Genomic DNA, 19,503 nt, shown 5'->3' with positions numbered 1-19,503 from the left:
TAACCAGGACTGCAACAGTGAATACACTCAAACATCTACATTTATGTAAGTGTACACAACTGTACTATGTTCGTGTTTCACTGTTGCAGTTATCACATTTTGGTAAATTCCCAAAGCTAAGGATGGGAGGAGGAATTTAGATAGCATTAGGACCAGCTAAAAGGCCCTGCAAAAAGTAGAGTTTTGTACCTACCATAAATATAGATGTTAGAGTGCTAATACAGCTGCAGTCATAACAGATGGGTTTTCCTGCCGTCAGGCGGGTCCTCGGTCGGCCAAATTCCAACGTCTAGGTCCGGCGTCGGTTGTCGTCGCTTCCTCCCTGAAGTCAGTGCGACAGGGGTGTAAAAGATCCAGCCGACGCCATTTTCTTCAGTTTTTCTTGCCCCAGATGTCAGGTGCCCCCAGAAGGAAGGCAATACATAAAATTATGTAATAATGCAATGCAATATAATCAAAAAAACAGTAGTTGCAAGCAAATACACCATAAAAGAATACCCCAATCAGGTTGTATGAGGAGGTGTTAGCAGTTAGGCCTGTCCCAAGAGGGGAAGGAGGGAGGGAAACCTGGACTGCAGCTGTATTAGCACTCGAACATCTACATTTCTGGTAGCTACAAAACTGTACTATGTTCATCGTGCATACAGCTGCAGTCATAACAGATGGGTAGAATCCCAAAGCTAAAAAAGGGGTGGTAGGCACTAGGTGGAACTAGGAGACAGGATGCCCTGCAAGACTGCAGTGGCAAAGCCTGCTCTAGATTTGGAGTATAATGGTAGGTGATCGTGCTTGGAGAAGGTATGTACGGAACTCCAAGTGGCTGCTTCCAAAATATCTTTGGTAGGAACCCCCCTGAGGAAAGCTGCAGAGGTAGCTATGGCCCTTGTGGAGTGAGATCTGATGCCTGCAGGTACAGATTTACCATGAAAAGAGTACCAAAAGCGTATGCAGTGGGCTATCCACTTTGAGATTGCCTGTTTGGAAATAGGCTTCCCTTGAGCTCCTGCAGCATAGGACACAGAGTTGCTCTGATTTTCTGAAAGGCTTTGTTCTGTCCAAATAATAACGCAGCTGTCTGTGAATGTCCAAGGAATGCAGTAGTCTTTCCCCCTTTGTTTTGAGGATTAGGGTAAAAGGTAGGCAAGTGGATAGCCTGATTCAAGGCTACCCTGGATACTACCTTTGGCATAAAGGATGGATTGGTTCGTAAGGTAACTCTGTCCTGATGGAAAATGATGAAAGGCTGCACAGCCATGAGGGCTTGTAGTTCCGAAACCCTGCGAGCTGAAGTGATTGCCAGGAGGAAGGCTGTTTTCCAAGAAAAGTATTGCAGTTCTGTTGAAGCAGCTGGCTCAAAAGGAGGCAAGGTCAGTTTTTCTAGTATGAAATTGAGGTCCCAAGCAGGTACTGGTGGTTTCCTTGGGGGTTTTATATTCTTAGCCCCTCTGAGGAACTGTCTTAAGAGGGGGTGAGAGAATAAAGGAGGATCAGTGTTGTATTCTGCAGAAATGGCTGAGGCATGGATTTTGATGGAGGAGAATGAAAGTCCATTGCTTAGCATCTCAGCTAGGTACTGTAATATTTGGGGTAAATTCAGTATTCCAGGATTCTGACCCTTTTTCTCATTCCAGGCACAAAACCGTTTCCATTTTGCAGAGTAGGCTTTTCTTGTAGAAGGTCTTCTGGCCTCCAAAATGACATCCTGCACCTCCTTGGAGAGTAGGGCCTGTTGTGAATTTAAGGAATCTTCCATGCGGCTAGATTGAGTGTTTTCAGCTGACTGAAGAGTTTTGAAGTTGTGCTGAGTCAGTAGAAGAGGCATTAGAGGCAGGATCCATGGTGGGGAATGAGTCAGGCTTTTCAGGAGTGGGTACTAGTGTTGTCTTGGCCAGTCTGGAGCAATGAGAATCATCTTTGGTCTGTCTGCTCTGGTTTTTAATAGAACTCTGGGCAGCAGAGGGAGTGGTGGAAAGGCATAAACTGTCATTGTTGCCCAACTGAAGGAGAGGGCGTCCACTTTCCAGGCCTGTGGATGAAAGGTCCTTGAGCAGAATTTTGCCAATTGGTGATTTCTGTGGGAGGCAGAGAGATCTATGTCTGGCCTTCCCCATGCTTGAGTTATCTTTGTGAAAACTTGAGGATTTATTTTATTTATTTTTATTTATTTATTTTACATTTGTTAACCGGGCTGGTCCAGCTGGATACATGTCCATTTTCAGTGGAGGCCCGAGGAGAAAAGCTCCGCTATCTACTACATGATAATTAACAGTAAATTGTCAAATACATACACATATTCACCCATGACTGACAGTATGATACAGAATATTTAGGAATAGGCATGGAAAAGCTCCACTATCTACTACATGATAATTAACAGTAAATTGTCAAATACAAACACATATTCACCCATGACTGACAGTATGATACAGAATATTTAGGAATAGGCATGGAGAAAAAGTACACAGTGTAAAGGATATACAAGCAAACACAGAACTTAGGACATTTGTATGAGATAGAAAGAGGAAGGTAAAAGGGATAGTGCTGTAGATAGAGTAACAGAATGGATAGAGTAATATAGTAAAAGTTGGATATTAAAAATAGGCAATGTAAAGTAGATTAGGGAAAAGTTGCAAGATAAAGAGGGCATGTCTTAGTAGTATAGGTAATGCTAAAAGCATAAAATTGGAAAAAAGAAAGATATGTGCATAGGAGATGGGAGCCAAGATAATCAGCTTGGGTAGTCACAGGAGCAAAAGCCAGTGGTTGGTTAGGTAGTGTTTTAGTTTAGTTTTAAATATAGAGATGGAGGTTTGGGATGCAACTTCCATTCGTGTGGATCTGTCATATTTCTGCTTAGGATGTCTGCCAGTGTGTTTTCCTTGCCTGGCAGGTACTGTGCTTGAAGCTCGATTTGTAATTCCAGAGCCATGTTCCAAAGAGACATGGCTTGCCTGCATAGGGGGTATGAATGGGTACCTCCCTGTTTGTTTATGTACCACATTACTGTGGTGTTGACCGTCCTTATCAATAGCTGGCCTGGATGCAGTAGATCTTTGAAAGCTATAATAGCATTTATTACTGCTAGCATTTCCTTCTGATTGATGTGTAGGTGCTTTTCTTTTTGGGACCATTTGCCCTGAATGCACCGATCTGTCATGTGCGCCCCCCAGGCGTAGTCCGAGGCGTCTGTTGTGATGATTTGATTTGCTTGAGGCTTGCAGAATGGGAGACCTGTGTTTCTTTGGCATGCTTGAGCCCACCACAGAAATTCCTTTTGAAGACATGGAATTAGTGGTATTATTGTTTCCAAACTGTGGCTGTGTTGAGACCATAGGTTTTTTAGGTACCATTGAAGTTTCCTCATATGCAGCTTTGCACATGGGATTAGTAGGATGCAAGATCCCACGAATCTCAGAGCCTGCAGGATTTTCCTTGCAGTCAGCCTGGTGAAAGTTGCCAGTTTTCTGAAGTATTGAGTTAGTTGCCATTGTTTCTCTGGCGTGAGGTAGGCCATCTGGGTGTTTGTATCCAAGCTGGCACCCAGGGAAATTATTGTTTGAGAGGGTATTAGCCTTGATTTCTTTTTGTTGACTGTGTATCGCAGAGAATTCAACAACATTATTACAAACGCCAGATGTTTCATAAGTATGTGCTTGCTGTCCGCTTGGATCAGGCAGTCGTCCAGATATGGGTATATTTGTATCCCTTGAAGTCTGCAGTAGGCGATTACTGATGCCAGGCATTTCGTGAACACTCAAGGCGCAGTAGATAAGCCAAGGGCAATGCAGAGAATTGATAATGGGTTGAACCTGCAAGAAATCTGAGGTATCTTCTGCAATCTTGTCTGATTGGGACATGCAGGTATGCCTCCTTGAGGTCCAATGTTACCAGCCAAGACTCCTTGCCCAGCATGGGAAGAAGCTGCTGTAATGTGAGCATCTTGAATTCTGGCACGAGTAAAAATGTGTTTAGGATGGATAGGTCCAAAATAGGTCTCCAATCTTTTCCCTTCCTTGGTACCAGGAATAGTCTGGAATAAAAACCTTGACCCTGTTCTTGTACAGGTACCTCTTGAATAGGTTTCATGTCCATGAGATCTGAAATTTGTTTTTGTGCCTCTGCCCTTTGATTGTGTGGCAGGTTTGGCATGCCTCTCATTTTTGGAAGGGTGTGAAAGTGAAATCTGTAGCCTCTGTCTATAATGTCCAGGATCCATTTGTCTTTTGTGACAATATGCCAATTTTTCGAAAATGCCAGTTTTCCGCCTAAAGGTGCTGCCATTTGAGCCTTGCTTGGCATGCAAAGGGGAAAGTCATTGGTTCTGCTTTCTGAATGGCTGTGAACTATCCTCACCACCTCTGTGTGGGTGCTTGCCATTGTCTGCCTCTAAATGATCCTTGAGATTGCCCTCTGCCCCTCGGGCGCCTGTATCTACCTCTTTGGGGTCTGTCCGTGGCTGGAAAGGACCAATTTTTGGAAGGCCAATTTCTACTGAAACGTGGAGGTTGTACCTGTAGGAAATCTTTGACTGTTTGCATTGATTTCGCCTTTTTCTCCATTTTCTTTAATACCTCCTCAGCTTTAACACCAAACAATACATCTTTTTGCAGAGGGGCATCTAGTAATTTAGCTTTGACATGATCTGGTAAGGTTTGCTCTTTGAGCCAGGCATGTCTACGTATGACGGATCCTGTAACAGCAGCTCTACATGAGGCCTCTAAAGCATCAAAACCACATTGCAAGGTATGTTTACCCACTTATTCTGCACTATGTATCAAATCCTGCAACTCCTTCAAGTCTGGTTGTTTAGGTTGTGACATTTTGTTTCTCAACTGTGATAACAGAAATTGTTGGTACTTTAACATATGGAACTGACAGGTTTAAAGCCCTCATGGTTAAGGTGGCCGAGGTGTAAACCTTTTTCCCCCCACCTCTCTAAAGCTCTGGAATCTCTCTCGGAAGGTAATGGATTTTTAGCAGTGGAGGCCTTAATTCCCTTGGGACCCTGTGATATAGTTTCTGGGTCAGCCGCATGGCTTTTGTATAGGAATTGGTGAGAGTCAGGAACCTGGTAATATCAGTCAGGCTTGACTGGAGCTGGAGGTAAAGAATCTGGGTTAAGGCAGGCCTCTGAATACACGTCATCTAGAATGTCTAAGACAGGAAGTATAACCAGAGGCCTGTGCTGAGGGAGCAAGAGGAAATCCCTAAGCCTTTTCTTGGAGTCTGAGTACTCTTGGCCTTCCCAGTGGAAGTGTTCCCTCAAGGTATGCAAGGTTTCCCCAAAAGAGTAATCCTCGGGGGGACAGAGGGAATGGACTCCTCTGCATCAGAATCTTCAAAAGGGGAGTAAGAATGTTGCTGGTCTTCAGAATGTTCTGAAATAATGGAGGCCTGGTCCGAGGAGGGGGATTCTTCCTCCACTCTGAGTCTCTTGTCCGGGGGGGTTTGAGAACCCCTAATAAGAGTAATGAAATCCTCAGCCATTTTGAGCATCTGCTTTCTAGGCATGGGGCCTGGAGAAGGGCTCTATGGAGCTCGTCTTTTAGTATGCATGGCTTATTTAGACTTAGTGAAAGCCTTGATGGAAAAAGAAGAGGAAGGCCCTTGAGAGGTGGCAGGTCTATCTAAACTCTGAGTTTCACCGCCAATAGTGGCTTCGGTATCTGTAGTCGGGGTGTGGGCCGAAGAGCCTGCGACCTCAGGCACAGAAGACACCGCCAATGAAGTGTCATCGGTAGTCAGGGGCTGCGTAGGCACCTCACAGAACCGGACCCCCTGTAGTTGGCTTTGGCGTGGTGTCGGTAGAAGTCTGGGACCTCGTATGTCGGTCCTTATCTTTGCGTCTTTTACTCAAAACTGGAATCTGAGTATCCCACGACATAATGTAATTAAATTTTTTGCCAAAATAGTGTTGGGCGAACTCCGTTCTGTTGAATGTAGCACAAAAATGGCAGGCCGAGACGTCGTGGTCTGGGCCTAGGCAAGGAATGCAGAGGGAATGAAAATCCTTATGCGGTATTTGCTTCCCACAAGAAATGCAATTATTAACTTTGTCAGACATCGGTCTGAGGCAAGAAAAGTTTCCCCAACGGATTACTTAGCTTTAAAGAATACTTCGGTTGAAAAATATTCGTAATCTCAGGAGCTGGCCGACTGGCACTTGCGAACTGCTTCTGCTTCGGGCACCGCGCGGCAAGAAAGACTGAAGAAAATGGCGTCTGCTGGATCTTTTATACCCCTGTTGCACTGACGTCAGGGAGGAAGTGACGACAACTGACGCCGGACCTAGACTTTGGAATTCGGCCGACCGAGGACCCGCCTGACAGCAGGAAAACCCATCTGTTAGGACTGCAGCTGTATCCACGATGAACATCTGCAGTGGCAAAGCCAGCTCTGGATTTAGAGAAAATTGGCAAATGGTAATGCTTGGTGAAAGTATGTACAGAACGCCAGGTAGCAGCTTCTAGAATGTCCTGGTAGGGACGCATCTGAGAAAGGGCTGCATCTACCTGTACAGACTGGTTGAGTGGGGTCTGGATCCCCTGTGGGATAGGATTCCATGGTGCTTGTAGCAGAAATTAATGCAATGGCCTATCCATTTGGAAATGGTTTGCTTTGAAATAGCCTTCCCCTCTGCCCCTGCAGCAAATACCACCAGCAGTTCAGACTTCCTCTGAGGTTTAGTCCTGTCCAAGTAGAATCGAACTTGTCTGAGCACATCTAAGGAGTGCAGTATCCATTCCCCTTTGTTCTGTGGATTAGGAAAGAAGGTTGGCAAATGAATGGACTGATTGAGGGCCACACTGGATACCACCTTGGGATGAAAGAGGGATTGGTCCTGAGGGACACCCTGTCCGCGTGAAAGATGAAGACTCCACTGCCATAAGGGCCTGTAATTCAGATACCCTTCTTGCTAAAGTGATTGCTAAAAGGAAAGCTGTTTTGCAAGAAAGGAATTTTAAGTCTACAGTAACAGCTGTCTCGAAAGGAGGAAGAGTAAGTTTCTCCAATACAAAGTTAAGGTCCCAGGCTGGGGTTGGAGCTCTCCTGGGTGGTCGTAAATTTTTGGCCCCTCTGATGAACTGCTTGAGCAGTGGATGAGAAAAGAGTGGAGGTTCTGTGTTATGAGCGGAAATGGCTGAGGCGTGAATTTTGATGGAGGAGAAAGGCCCTTTGTGAAACATCTCAGTTGAGGTAAATTGGGAACTGCTGTGCTCATCCCTTGACACTGGTTCCAGGCACAGAATCTTTTCCATATTTCAGCACAAAATTTTCTACTACCAGGCCTCCTTGCCTCTAAAATATCCATCACTGGTTTACTGAGGGAAGGTAAAGGAGAGATTAGGTAATTAGCCAGGCTGCTAGGTTCAGTGTTTATAGCTGAGGATGCAGAATCCGGTTTTCCTGCTAAGACAAAAGGGTAGGAGTCTGAGGCAGGTGCCATGGGGCCAACGGTGACACTGCGCAAGAGGGGATACCAGTGTTGGCACGGCCAGTCTGGTGCAATCAAAATCGTCCTTTGTCTTGCTTGATCTTTAGTAGTACTTTGGAGAACAGAGGCAGAGGAGGAAAGGCATAAACTGAAAGGTTTTTCCAGCTGAAGGACAGAGCATCCACTTTCCAAGCTTGTTTGTGTGGAGTCCTTGTGCAGAATTTGTCCAATTGATGGTTCTGGGGGGAGGCAAACAGGTCTATATCTGCGCTCCCCCATTTGCTTGCCAACATGTTGAAAATACTTGGCTCCAGTTTCCACTCGTGTGGGTCCATGAGGTTTCCGCTTAGTTCTTCTGCCAGTGTATTTAGTTTTCCAGGCAGGAATTGAGCTTGTAGATGCACTTGGTAGCTCAGGGCTGTGTTCTACAATGCCATGGCTAGTCTGCAGAGGGTGTAAAAATGTGCACCCCCCTGCTTGTTTATATACCACATAACAGTGGTGTTGTCCGTCTTTAGCATTACTTGTCCTGTAAGAATGTGGTCCCTTGAAGGCTGTCAGAACAATCTGTACAGCTAACATTTCTTTTTGAATGACATGCAAGTGCATTTGACTTGGGTTCCATTTGCCCTGAATGCACCTCCCTGCCAGGTGAGCCCCCCCATGCATAGTCTGATGCACCCGTTAGGATTAGGGTGGCAGGGGGTAGTGTGAATGGTAGTCACTTGTTTTGGTGGCAGGCCTCTGCCCACCAAAGGAACTCTAGGCACAGGCAAGGTATGATAGGAATCATTGCTTCTAGATCCTGAGAATGTTGACACCATAGGCTCTTTAGATACCATTGTAGTTTCCTCATATGCAGTCTTGCATATGGAATTAGAAGAATGCAGGAGGCCATGAACCCCCAAGGCTTGTAGTATTTGCATTGCAGATAACAGGGTTTTTGTGGCCACTTGTTTGAAGTAGGTTGTCAAATGAATTTCTCTGGCGTGAGGAAAGCCATCTGGGAAGTTGTATTCAAGCTTGCTCCCAGGAATATAATTTGTTGACAGGGAACCAGGTGCGACTTCCTTTCGTTTATGGTGTACCCCAGACAAGTTAGCACCCTTTGTACAAAAGCCAGATGATTCTAAAGTATGTCCCGGCTTTCTGCCTAAATTAGACAATCGTCCAGGTATGGGTATATTTGAGTATTTCTTTGCCTGCAAAATGCAATAACTGGAGCTAGGCACTTTTTAAATACCCTGGGCGCAGCAGATAAGCCAAACGGCAGTGCAGAGAACAGATAGTGCGTGTAGCCGGCTTTGAATCGTAGGTATCTTCTGCAAGATTCCCTGATTGGGATGTGCAGGTATGCTTCCTTTAAATCTAGTGTTGCCAACCAGGTGTCTTTGCCTAGCATAGGGAGCAACTGGTGAAGAGTCCGCATCTTGAACCTTGAAATCACCAAAAAGGTGTTTAGAGTAGACAGGTCTAGGATAGGATGCCATGAATTGTCTTTTCTGGGTAGCAGGAAAAGTCTAGAGTAGAAACCTTGTCCCTTTTCCTCTTCTGGTACCAACTGAATAACCCCCATGCTTGAAAGTACTCGTTTTTGGGCCTCTGCCCACTGATTTGGGGGGTAGATCTGGCCACCCGCTTGGTGTTGGTAATGTGTGGAAGTGAAATCTGTATCCTTGGGACACTATTTAAAACTCATTCGTCCTGGGTAATGAGCTCCCAGTTCTTTGCATGAAGAGCAATCTTTCCCCCCCAAGAAGGCAGTCAGTTGAGAAGTGCTTGGAAGTTTTAAAAATAAGTCACCGAGACAGTTTACCATAGGGGGAGGGGTTATTACTCCCAGATTTGGAAGTGGAGGCCCCCCCACTGCTTTGTCCTGTGCATACCTTGGGACTGACGCCTGGGAGCTCTGCTGGATCTGGGTTTGGACTGAAGGTCTGGAAGAGGCAGGAAAGGACCTACTCTTGGAAGGCCAATGCCTACTAAACCTTGGAGGATGTACTTGTAAAACAACTTTAACAGTTTGCATAGATTTAGCTTTTTCCTCCATCTTTTTAAGAACTACTTCTGCCTAGTTGCCAAACAGGCTTTCCTGGTTTAAGGGAGCATCCAGTAATTTCGCTTTAACATGATCTGGCAAGGATTGCTCCTTAAGCCAAGCATGCCTTCTAAGTACAGACCCAGTCACAGCAGCCCTGCAAGATGCCTCTAGTGAATCAAAGCCAGACTGCAAAGTAGGTTTTCCAACTTGTTCAACTGAATGCAGTAAATCCTGTAAATCCCTATTTTCAGCACAATCGGGAATCATAATTTTCTGTTTAAGCAATCCAATAATATGCTGATGATACTTTAACATATGAAACTGACAGTTTAAGGCCCTAATGGCCAAAGTTGCAGAAGTGTATACCTTCTTGCCCCATCTATCCAGCGCCCTGGAATCTCTACCAGAGGGGGTAGGATTTTTGGCAGTAGTAGCTTTAATGCCCTTGGGTCCCTGGGAAATGGTCTCAGGATTCGCAGTAGGATTTTTACAAAGGAACTTGTGAGTGTCAGGGACCCTGTAATATCTATCAGGTTTTCTGGGAGCAGGAGGTAGAGTCAGGGGCCAAGCTAGATTCCGAAAAGGCATCAGCAATGTCTAGTACAGGAAGTATGGCTAAAGGCCTGTGCTGGGGCAGGAGTAAGAAATCCCCAAGACTTTTTTTAGAATCTGAGAAATCCCGACTTTCCCAACGAAAATGCTCCCTGAGAGTATGCAAGGTTTCACCAAGAGAAATTGGGGGGGGGAGGGGGGGGGCAGAGGAAATAGAGTCTTCAGCATCAGAATACTCATAAGTAGATGAGGGTAAATCTGGTCATCAGAGGAAACAGAAAATTCAGAATCCTGGTCAGAAGTATCATAAGCAAACTTAGTCCTAGGTCTCAGAGGGAAGGCTGGCTTCCCCGATTAAAGTAAGATCTTCAGCCATTCTTACCATTAGTTTTTTAGGCATAGAGGCCTGACTATGCGGTCTGGGCATCAGTTTTCTAGGCATGGTTCGAGTTTTAGGCCTTGAAGAAGATGGCATCGGTTTAATATGCACGTCAGTAGGCCTGAATACACTCAGAAGCCAGTGCCTGCACAGCAGCTCCGGACCCATCCAAGGTAGAGACATCCACAGGTTCCACAGTTGAAGCATCTTGCGGCATACTGGACTCCGAATGAGTCTCAGCAGAGGCCTGCGAATCTGAAGTAGCTGGTATCAGATGCTGCGAAAGCACCAGAGTACCGGCGAACTGGCTTAGGAGAAGCGTCGCTGGCAGCTTTGGAAGACATAACAGGATAATTGAACCGAGCACCAAAATATTTAGAAGTGAAAATATACCAACTACGGATAGTGAGTGGTTTAAATACGGCACTAACCCGACAGCAAGGTACGTCGTGGTCAGGGCCTAGACAAGTAATACAGTACGAATTAAAATCTTTGAGGTATTTGCTTTCCACAAGTAATGCAATTATTTACTTTTACTGACATCTGATTAGATCAAGAAAGTTTCCCAAATGAGGTACTTAAGTTTTAGTTGAAGACTTCGGCTCTGAAACTCCAAAACGAAAACTTCAGGAATCGGCCGACCGGGACTTGCGAACTGCTTCTGCTTCGGGCACCACATGGCAAGAAAGACTGGGGTAAAGGTGTCGGATGCATGTTTTATACCCCTGACGACCTGACGTCATGGAAGAAGGGACAGCAACTGACGCAGGACCGAAGACTGTTAATCAGGCTGAGTGCTACTGCAAGCAGATAACCCAAATGTGATGACTGCAATAGTGAAACACGAAGAACATCAGCTGATGTTCAACTGGTAGCAGAGTTGAGGTCTGATGCGTACAGATGTCACTTATGGCTCACGTTTCTTAGCCAACGTCAAGATGTCCCACATACCCTGCTGTGACTAGAAGCTTTTGTATACTGGCCAGATGTTTGGGTAGTAAGAGAGGAAAACCCAAGGGTTTGGAAAACTTCAACATGAAAATAGGACATCTGCATCGATATTTGACATCTTAAAATCTGAGGATAAATGCACTACTTTGCATTTTGAGAAAACAATGGTTGAATATAAAATAAACTTGGGTCCCCACGAGTTACCCAAGTTAACAGAAAAAGAAGTTGTGTACTCACCATAAAGTTCCATCTGAGTAGGTAATCTTCATTTGTCAGCAACCTGTGGGTATCAGATCCATATCCGATCCGAGCCGGCAGCTTCAAACAGGTAAGATCCAAGCTCTAAGCTCCTCCCCTTACCCATAATCCCCTGCTAACCATTCCAGTCCTCAGATAACACAGGAGTCACCTGAAAATCCTAACTTAATTTATCTGGAAACAAGGGCTAGGAATCCTTCTAGTACGCACTATAGGTTAGGGGGATGGAGGGAGGGTCGGTTGCTGACAAATGAAGATTACCTACTCAGATGGAACGTTATGGTGAGTACATAACTTCTTTATCTGAAGTAGTTAACTTCCATTTGTCCATCAACCTGTGGGACAGAGTCCCCAGCTACACAAACCTTGGGAGGTCCTCATGGAAGGATATTCCGGAGCACTGCGGAGCCGAAGGATGCTCTCCCTCTGGAAATTATGTCCAATTTGTAATGGTTAATGAACATATGAGATGAAGCCCAAGTGGCTGCTGAGCAAATGTCATCCAAGGAAACTCTGGACCAAAAAGCAGCAGAAGTGGAAATTGATAGAGTAGAATGAGCGTGGACTCCTTCAGGTTTGGGTCGACCAGAACTTTGATATGCTAGTAAGATACATTGGGAAATCCATCTGGACAATGTAACTTTCGATACTGGTTTTCCTAAAGAGGGTTTCGCAAAGGAAACAAAGAGCTGGTCCGATTTCCTGTGACCAGCGGTCCTGTGCAGATAAAATCTTAATTGCCTGTGTACATCCGGGGAATGCAACTTATATTCAACCTTTCAACCTTTGTTCTGGTAATTTGGAAAGAATACTGATAAATTCATGGATTGGTTGATGTTGGGTTCCGACGCGACCTTGGGCAAGAAGGAAGGATTGGTCCTGAGGGAGACTATCTTTATGAAAAACCAAGTATGGCAGTTTGGCGCAAAGGGCTTGAAGTTCCGAAACCCTTCTAGCCGAAGTGATGGCAATAAGGCAGGCAGTCTTCCAGGATAAGAATTTTAGGTCCACCGAGGCTGCTGGCTCGAACGGAGGGGCTGTCAGAGATTGAAGAACAAGAGTTAAATCCCATGGAGGAACAGGATCTTTAACAGGAGGTCTCAAGAGGAAGGTGCCTTTTAAAAAGATCTTGCATAATTTGGAAGAGGCCAGGGGGCCGAGACCAATTCCCCCACATGATAGTGAGAGATTGCAGCTAATTGGACTGACCGCAGAGGAGCTAGCACCCTGGTCGAATAAGGTTGATAAGAATTCTAGCACTGCTGGTAACGGAGCTGTAAAGGGATCTAAGTTTCTGCGTTCCGCCCAGATTGAAAAACGTTTCCACTTACTATTATAAACCTTCCCCGTGGAAGGCTTATGAGCGGCTACTAAAACAGCCTTAACAGATGAGATACCGTGAGTCCTAGCTATCACTGGAACTGCATCAACCAAGCTGTGAGCTTGAGATTGTCCAGGTTCAGGGTTGTCAACCATAGCGGGTGGAAGATCAGATCCGGCGTGGGATCTAGAACCCATATGGGGTTCACTAGGTGAGACCACAGGAAAGGGAACCACGCTTGACAAGGCCAGAATGGGGCTATGAGGATCACTCTGCTCCCCAACGATGTGCTTTCTGCAAGAATTTCAGCATTAGGGGAAGAGGAGGATAAGCATAAAGTAGACCGGATGGCCAAACATGCACCAGAGCGTCTCTGGGGGATTCCCCTGGTGGGGGAATTAGAGCGAAGTAGTCGCTGCACTTCTCTTCGTCTCCCTCGAACGCAATCGCAGCAAGGTTGACCCCATTTGAGGAAAATTTGATTTGCCACTCTCTGGTTCAGAGACCACTCGTATGGTGAAAGGATGGTTCGACTCAGCCTGTCTGCCAAGATGTTCGACCGACCCGGAATGTGCGTTGCTATGAGAAAGCAGTTGGTGGAGATCGCCCATTCCCAAACTCTAATGGCCTCTCAACAAAGTGGGTAGGGCCTGGTTCCCCTTTCTTTGTTGATATACCAGACTACCGACATGTCTGTCTGAATTGCAATAGTTCCCAAGGGAAGAAGGGCTTGGAGTGCTTGCAACGCAAGAAGCACCGCCCTCATCTCTAGGACACTGATATGCAACAAGGTCTCTGATTGGGTCCACGTGCCTTGGACGGTTCTGCCCATACAGTGCCCCCCCCACCCAAGGCGAGAAGCATCCGTGGTCACTGTGGCAAGCAGGGGAGGCATAGAGAACGGACGCCCTTTCTGGAGGTCCAGAGACTGGAGCCACCAGAGTAGGGCTTTCTTGCAAACCCTGCTGAGGGGAAAGGGTGAACATAGTGGATGTTGTAGAATGGACCACTGGACCTGTAGGGTCCACTGCAGTACCCTCATGTTCAGGCGCGCCAAGGGTAATAGATTGATAGTCACCGCCATAAAGCCTAGAGCCGTCAGGACCAATTCCGCTGGAGGAGCTGGGTAGTTCAGAAGAGTTAGTACATGGAGCTTCAGGGTCCAAAGTCGGTCCGGAGTCATAAAGACCTGCAGAAGATTTGTATCCAATCTGGCTCCAATGAAGTCTAAGATCTGGGTTGGGTGGAGAGAAGATTTTTTGAGATTGATTGTGATTGCCAGTCGGGAAGCCAGATGGAGGAAATAATCTAGCACAGAAGATGCCTGGTGGGGGCGGACAGGAGCCAGTCGTCTAGGTACGGAAAGATCTGTATTCCCTGAAGCCTCAGGTGGGCTGCTAACACTTTGAACAGCCTGGGGGCTGTGGTGAGACCAAAGGGGAGGACCCTGAACTGGTAGTGGCTGGCTCCTAGCCGGAAGCGGAGAAACCTTCTGGAACGCCTGTCCATTAGAATGTGGTAATACGCGTCCTTGAGGTCTATGGAGCACATCCAGTCGTTCTCCTGCAGGAGTGGGAGAATGGATTGAATGGTGACCATCCGGAACTAGATAGAGGATTGGTCTTAGGTCCCCCGTCTTTTATGGCACCAAAAAGAATCTGGAGTAAAAGCCTGATCCGGATTGGTCTGGGGGGACGTGCTGGATTGCTCTTTTCTAGCAGCTGGAGGATTTCTGCTGCTGCTGCCTCCCTTTGATTGGGTGGGACATCGGGGAGGCTCCGGGGTTTGGGAGGAAGGTTGAGAAAGGGAATTTTGTAACCTCTGGATATGATCCAAAGCACCCAGCGATCTGTTGTAATGGACTCCCACATAGCTAGGTGCCTCGAGAAACGCCCCCCGACTGCCTCCACAGTAGAGCAGTCGGGTAACCCTTCAGGGTTGCTGCGCGGGCTGATCAGAAAAGGGGTCTCTCAACCCGAAATTCTTCAGTCCCCCTCTGCCTCTGGGCCGGCGTCCACCCTGTCCTCCTCTGCCTCTAAAGGACGAGGGGTCCGGAGCGAAACGGGACTGTCGAGATTTCCGGAACCACATCTTCTGTCCCTTTTGGTTCCTAGTGAAAGACTTCTGGGGAGCAGAGAAGCAGACTCAGATGGCAGACTTCTTCCCGTCTTTTTCGCTCTGGACCAGCGTGTCGCGTACGGTCTTGCCAAAAAGGGAAGAACAGTCAAACGGTGCATTAGCGAAGGACGCCTTGAAGGGTTCCGCGAAATCACAATGGCGGAGCCAAGCATGCCATCGTAAGACAATGCCCGTTCCGCTAGGTCTAGCGGCTCCTTCCATTGCATGAGAGAGGAGCCGCATAGAGGTGTTGGAAATGGATTTGAGTAGCCATTCGGGTAGAGAATACTTTCTTATCCTCTGCAGACATGGACTCTGGGAGCGACCCGGCGTATTCTTTGATGAGATCCTGCTGGAGTCGTATCACGTGTGCCATATAATTCAGCAACCTTACCGAGAAGGTGGCTGAAGTGAACATCCGCTTCCCAAACGGTCCATCGTCCGAGACTCCTTGTCTGGAGGATGGACCTAGGAACTCTCCTGGGCCAGTTCCTTTTTAGTGGCGGCTGCCACCAACATGGCATCTACAGGAGCACCCTTGCTCCAGCAAGTTCTATCGGAAGGGGGGCTAAGAATTTTATCAGACCTCTTGGGAATGGGCTCCACAGTGTCCAGCTCCTTCCATGCCCTGGTAGTAATCAGGTCTACCAGGGGGTCGGCGGGAGGAAACACCCAAGAGGTAGATGGGCCTGCGTCAAACGCCTCCAGAAATACAGACTCATCTGAGGAAGGTTTTTGGGCAGACCACCCCCCTCTAATTCGGAGCATTTCCATGATGTCTCCGAAGGAGAAGTCTTCGGGGGGGGGGGGTGACCTTGGGGAACCTTCCCCTTCCTCCAAATCTGTATCTGTTGTCAAGGACTCAGGTGAGTCCAAGTACCTCCTCTTGCACTTACGTTTGTGAGGGACCTCCTCGGGGGGGCTGTCCGAAGAGGCCTCACCAACCACATCCTATTCCTCCAAGGGAACCATCTGGGACGGAGGCGCAGGCTGTCCCTGGGGCCGGGTGATGGAAGGTAGGCCAGTCTGAGATGGAGTGCAGGGTGGAGCCGTAGCAGGAGCCTGGGGTCTCGAGTCCCTTGATAGAACCCTCTCCACAACATCGAACGCCAAAGGGGAGCTGCTCTCCCTGGGATCTGAGAGCAGTCCCCTCAATCCGATGCATGGATCTGAGCCGGCGCCGAAGCAGTCAGATTCGAAGGGCCAGTATGCTCCGACCGAGACAGAGCCGAAGACACACCGACACCTCCGGATCTGAAGCTCAGCTCTTCTTGGCTCAGAGAGCTCAGATCCGAAAAGGGGCTCGACAAACGCGAGGGTGCTGTCGGCACCTAAGTACAAGGTACTATCGGAGCAGACACTCCCCTGGCTCTGACGCTACTCTGCTCCGAACCCCAGAAGTGGGTCAGAGAAGGAGCTATCGGGGCGAAAAAAGGGGTCTAGCTCACCCCCGGAGGGGGGGGGAGGCAGGAGCACTCCCATCTGCAGCTGGGCCTGGAGGAACCTACTCATTATCCAGTCCATGTCTGCATTGGATAAGCTTCTAGTCGACCTGAAGGAGGCCACCGAGGCGGGACGGGAGTGCCGCCTCGACCTCGAAAGCGACCAGGCCTCCTCCGGCAAAAAACGGGGAGAATGGAGCCGGGAAGGAGAAGGCCCGGAGGCCCTAGGAGAAGCCGCTTGCTTGGCTGGCGGGGCAGAGGAGAAACTCATCCTGCCGCTTGTGATGTTTGTCCTTCTTGCGCTCCCTCCTAGCTTCCCTCTCCTCCTGGCCAGCGGTGGGAGAGAGTCCCGGCCAGGGGAGCAGGGATGGGGGTGGCACTGTCGCAGCAGGTGCCACAGAGGGAGAGGAGGCCGAAGTCGGATCCGGGGGCAACAGTCCCGCCAAAACCAACTTCGATCTCCTGTCCCTCAAAGCCCTGGGGTTGAAGGGTGCACAAATAGTGCAGCCTGAAACGAGGTGGTTATAACCCCAAGGCAAATAAAACACCAAGTGTGGCCATCCGCTGGGGACAGCTTATGGCCACACAGTGCATTTAGAGAAAAAGGCTTTAGGGGCCTCAGACATACTTAGGAAAGAAAAATTTAAACACTAGGCCCAACACAAACACGCCTTCACGAACACACAGGGGGAGGACAAACTAAAAACAGTTAAGATTAACTGCACAATTTTACTGATAAACCCAAAACACTAGGGGAAGCGCGCACACAAATATTTTTAAACCGTTACAATAAAAAAAAGATTTTTCTCTCAGAAAACTGGACTATACACGCCTGGAAGCTCGATCAAGCTGCTAACTGAAACGCGGCAAACTAGATCTGAGGATAGGAAGCGTTAGCAGGGGATTGTGGGTAAGGGGGAGGAGCTTGGAGCTCGGATCTTAGCTGTTTGAAGATGCCGGCTTGGATCCGATATGGATCTGATACCCACAGGTTGATGGACAAATGAAGTTAACTACTTCAGATTAAGGATTTAGATTGTACTACATATAGGAATTTCAAATATAAAACTAATGCATTAAAGGTTAAAGTACAAGTTGTTGACTTAAAACACTTTACAAGAAATATTTTTACATAAAAATATATTTACATAAAATAAAGAGACGCCTATTTGGGTCCTATGGTATACGCATTCATTGAATCTGCATTTTGAATAGTTTTTGGCCTTTACACAGCCATTAACAAATGGACAACTGAAACTCTATACTGCAAGCAGAGACACACTGAGTTCATTAACGTTTAAATTGTCATAAATATTACATTTCTCTAAATATCTCAACCAAGTAGCAGAGATTAATTTCATGTGAAAGCGATCACCTGGATGAACAAAATGCTGCTGTTAGTATGTGTGAACTTTGAAGGGTTCCTGAGATATTGCAAGTCATTTGCAAATTATTAAATGTAGACGCTGCTTAGTCTGACTTATAAAATCCAGTTTAATACTACCCACATAAAACTTTGCTGTGAAGAGCTTATTTATACTATTTCAGTAACCCCTACGGTTCTAGAGTTATGAACGTTTGTTTGCAATGTATGGACATAAAACTGGATTCTATCAAAAGGAATAAGAAACCCTTTCACTAAAAACGCAGAAGAAAGTGGGACATCCATAAGCCAAAATGGCTGCAAGATGCACCTTGACAGAGAAATAAGAGATGCCAGAGCATATTCAACAAAAAAAATTATGTACTTATCATAACTTTCCATCTGTGTTGCCCATTTTCATTCTTCCTCAATGGATGGTTTTGGATCAGGCACTGTTAAGAGACTGCTATTACACTAGCTCGTGGCCACAAACTCTTAGCTCCTTTCCTACCCATAATGCACTATGCTTGATAATGCACTATGCTTGATGTCTCTCAAATATTTACAGGTTGAGAGAGAAAACTGCAAAAATTAAAATAACTGGAGTTCAACACAAGGGACATATGGTTTCCCTAAGGGTCTCATTCTTTCAGAAGTCATTTGTGAGAAATGGAGGGGGATGAAGAGTGGGGAGTTGAATGAAAATGGACAACAGACGGAACGTTATACGTACAGAACTTCTTTACCAGAAGATGTCAATTTTTGTTCATTCCTCAAAGGAATGGATAGAGTCCATCCAGGAATTTAGGTAGCTGGGGTTTTTAAGGATATTCCTGAGTACTGCTGAGCCAAAGGTGCACTTCTGACCAGATCTAGTTTGTAATGAATGATAAGAGTACAAGGATTTGACAAGGTAGCAGCTGCACATACATCATCCATGGATGCTCTAGATGAACATAGTGGAGATAGTCATAGATCTTACTGAATGAGCCTTTAATGGTTTTTAATGGGAGATTTAATTTACTATACACAAACTAAATGCAGGTCAACCATTTGGTTACAGTTAGCTTTGTAAACGATTTCGCCCAACGTGTTTTGTGCAAATGAAAAAAGTACAGTTGTGTACATTTACCATAAATGTAGATGTTAGAGTGTATTCACTGTTGCAGTCATTACATTTTGTTAATCTGCTCGCAGGTTGCCCTCAGTCGGCCTGAATTCCAAAGTCTTGGGCCCTGCATCGGTTGCTGTCTTCTCTTCCATGACGTCAGGTCATCAGGGGGTATAAAAACATGCAGCCAACGTCATTTTCTTATATATATATATAAAAATATATATATATATATATATATATATATATATATATATATATATATATATATATATATACACACACACACACATACACATATATACACACACACACGCATCAAGATAAACTTTACCCTCATGTACAAGCTTGAAGATAGTGACGGCAGTGAAGGAAAGAAACTTCAGAATGACAGGGGGATGGCGGGAGGGTAACCTGGACTGCAACAGCAAATACACTCCAACATCTACATTTATTTTAAGTGTACACAACTGCACTATGTAAGTGTTTCACTGTCCCAAAGCTATAGTTGGGGGGAGTGCTTGGAAAACCC

The sequence above is a fragment of the Protopterus annectens genome, chromosome 13.part0, assembly GCF_019279795.1.
Source record: "Protopterus annectens isolate FY-2018-M chromosome 13.part0, PAN1.0, whole genome shotgun sequence".
Lineage (NCBI taxonomy): Eukaryota > Metazoa > Chordata > Ceratodontiformes > Protopteridae > Protopterus > Protopterus annectens.
This window is presented reverse-complemented; position numbering follows the sequence as displayed.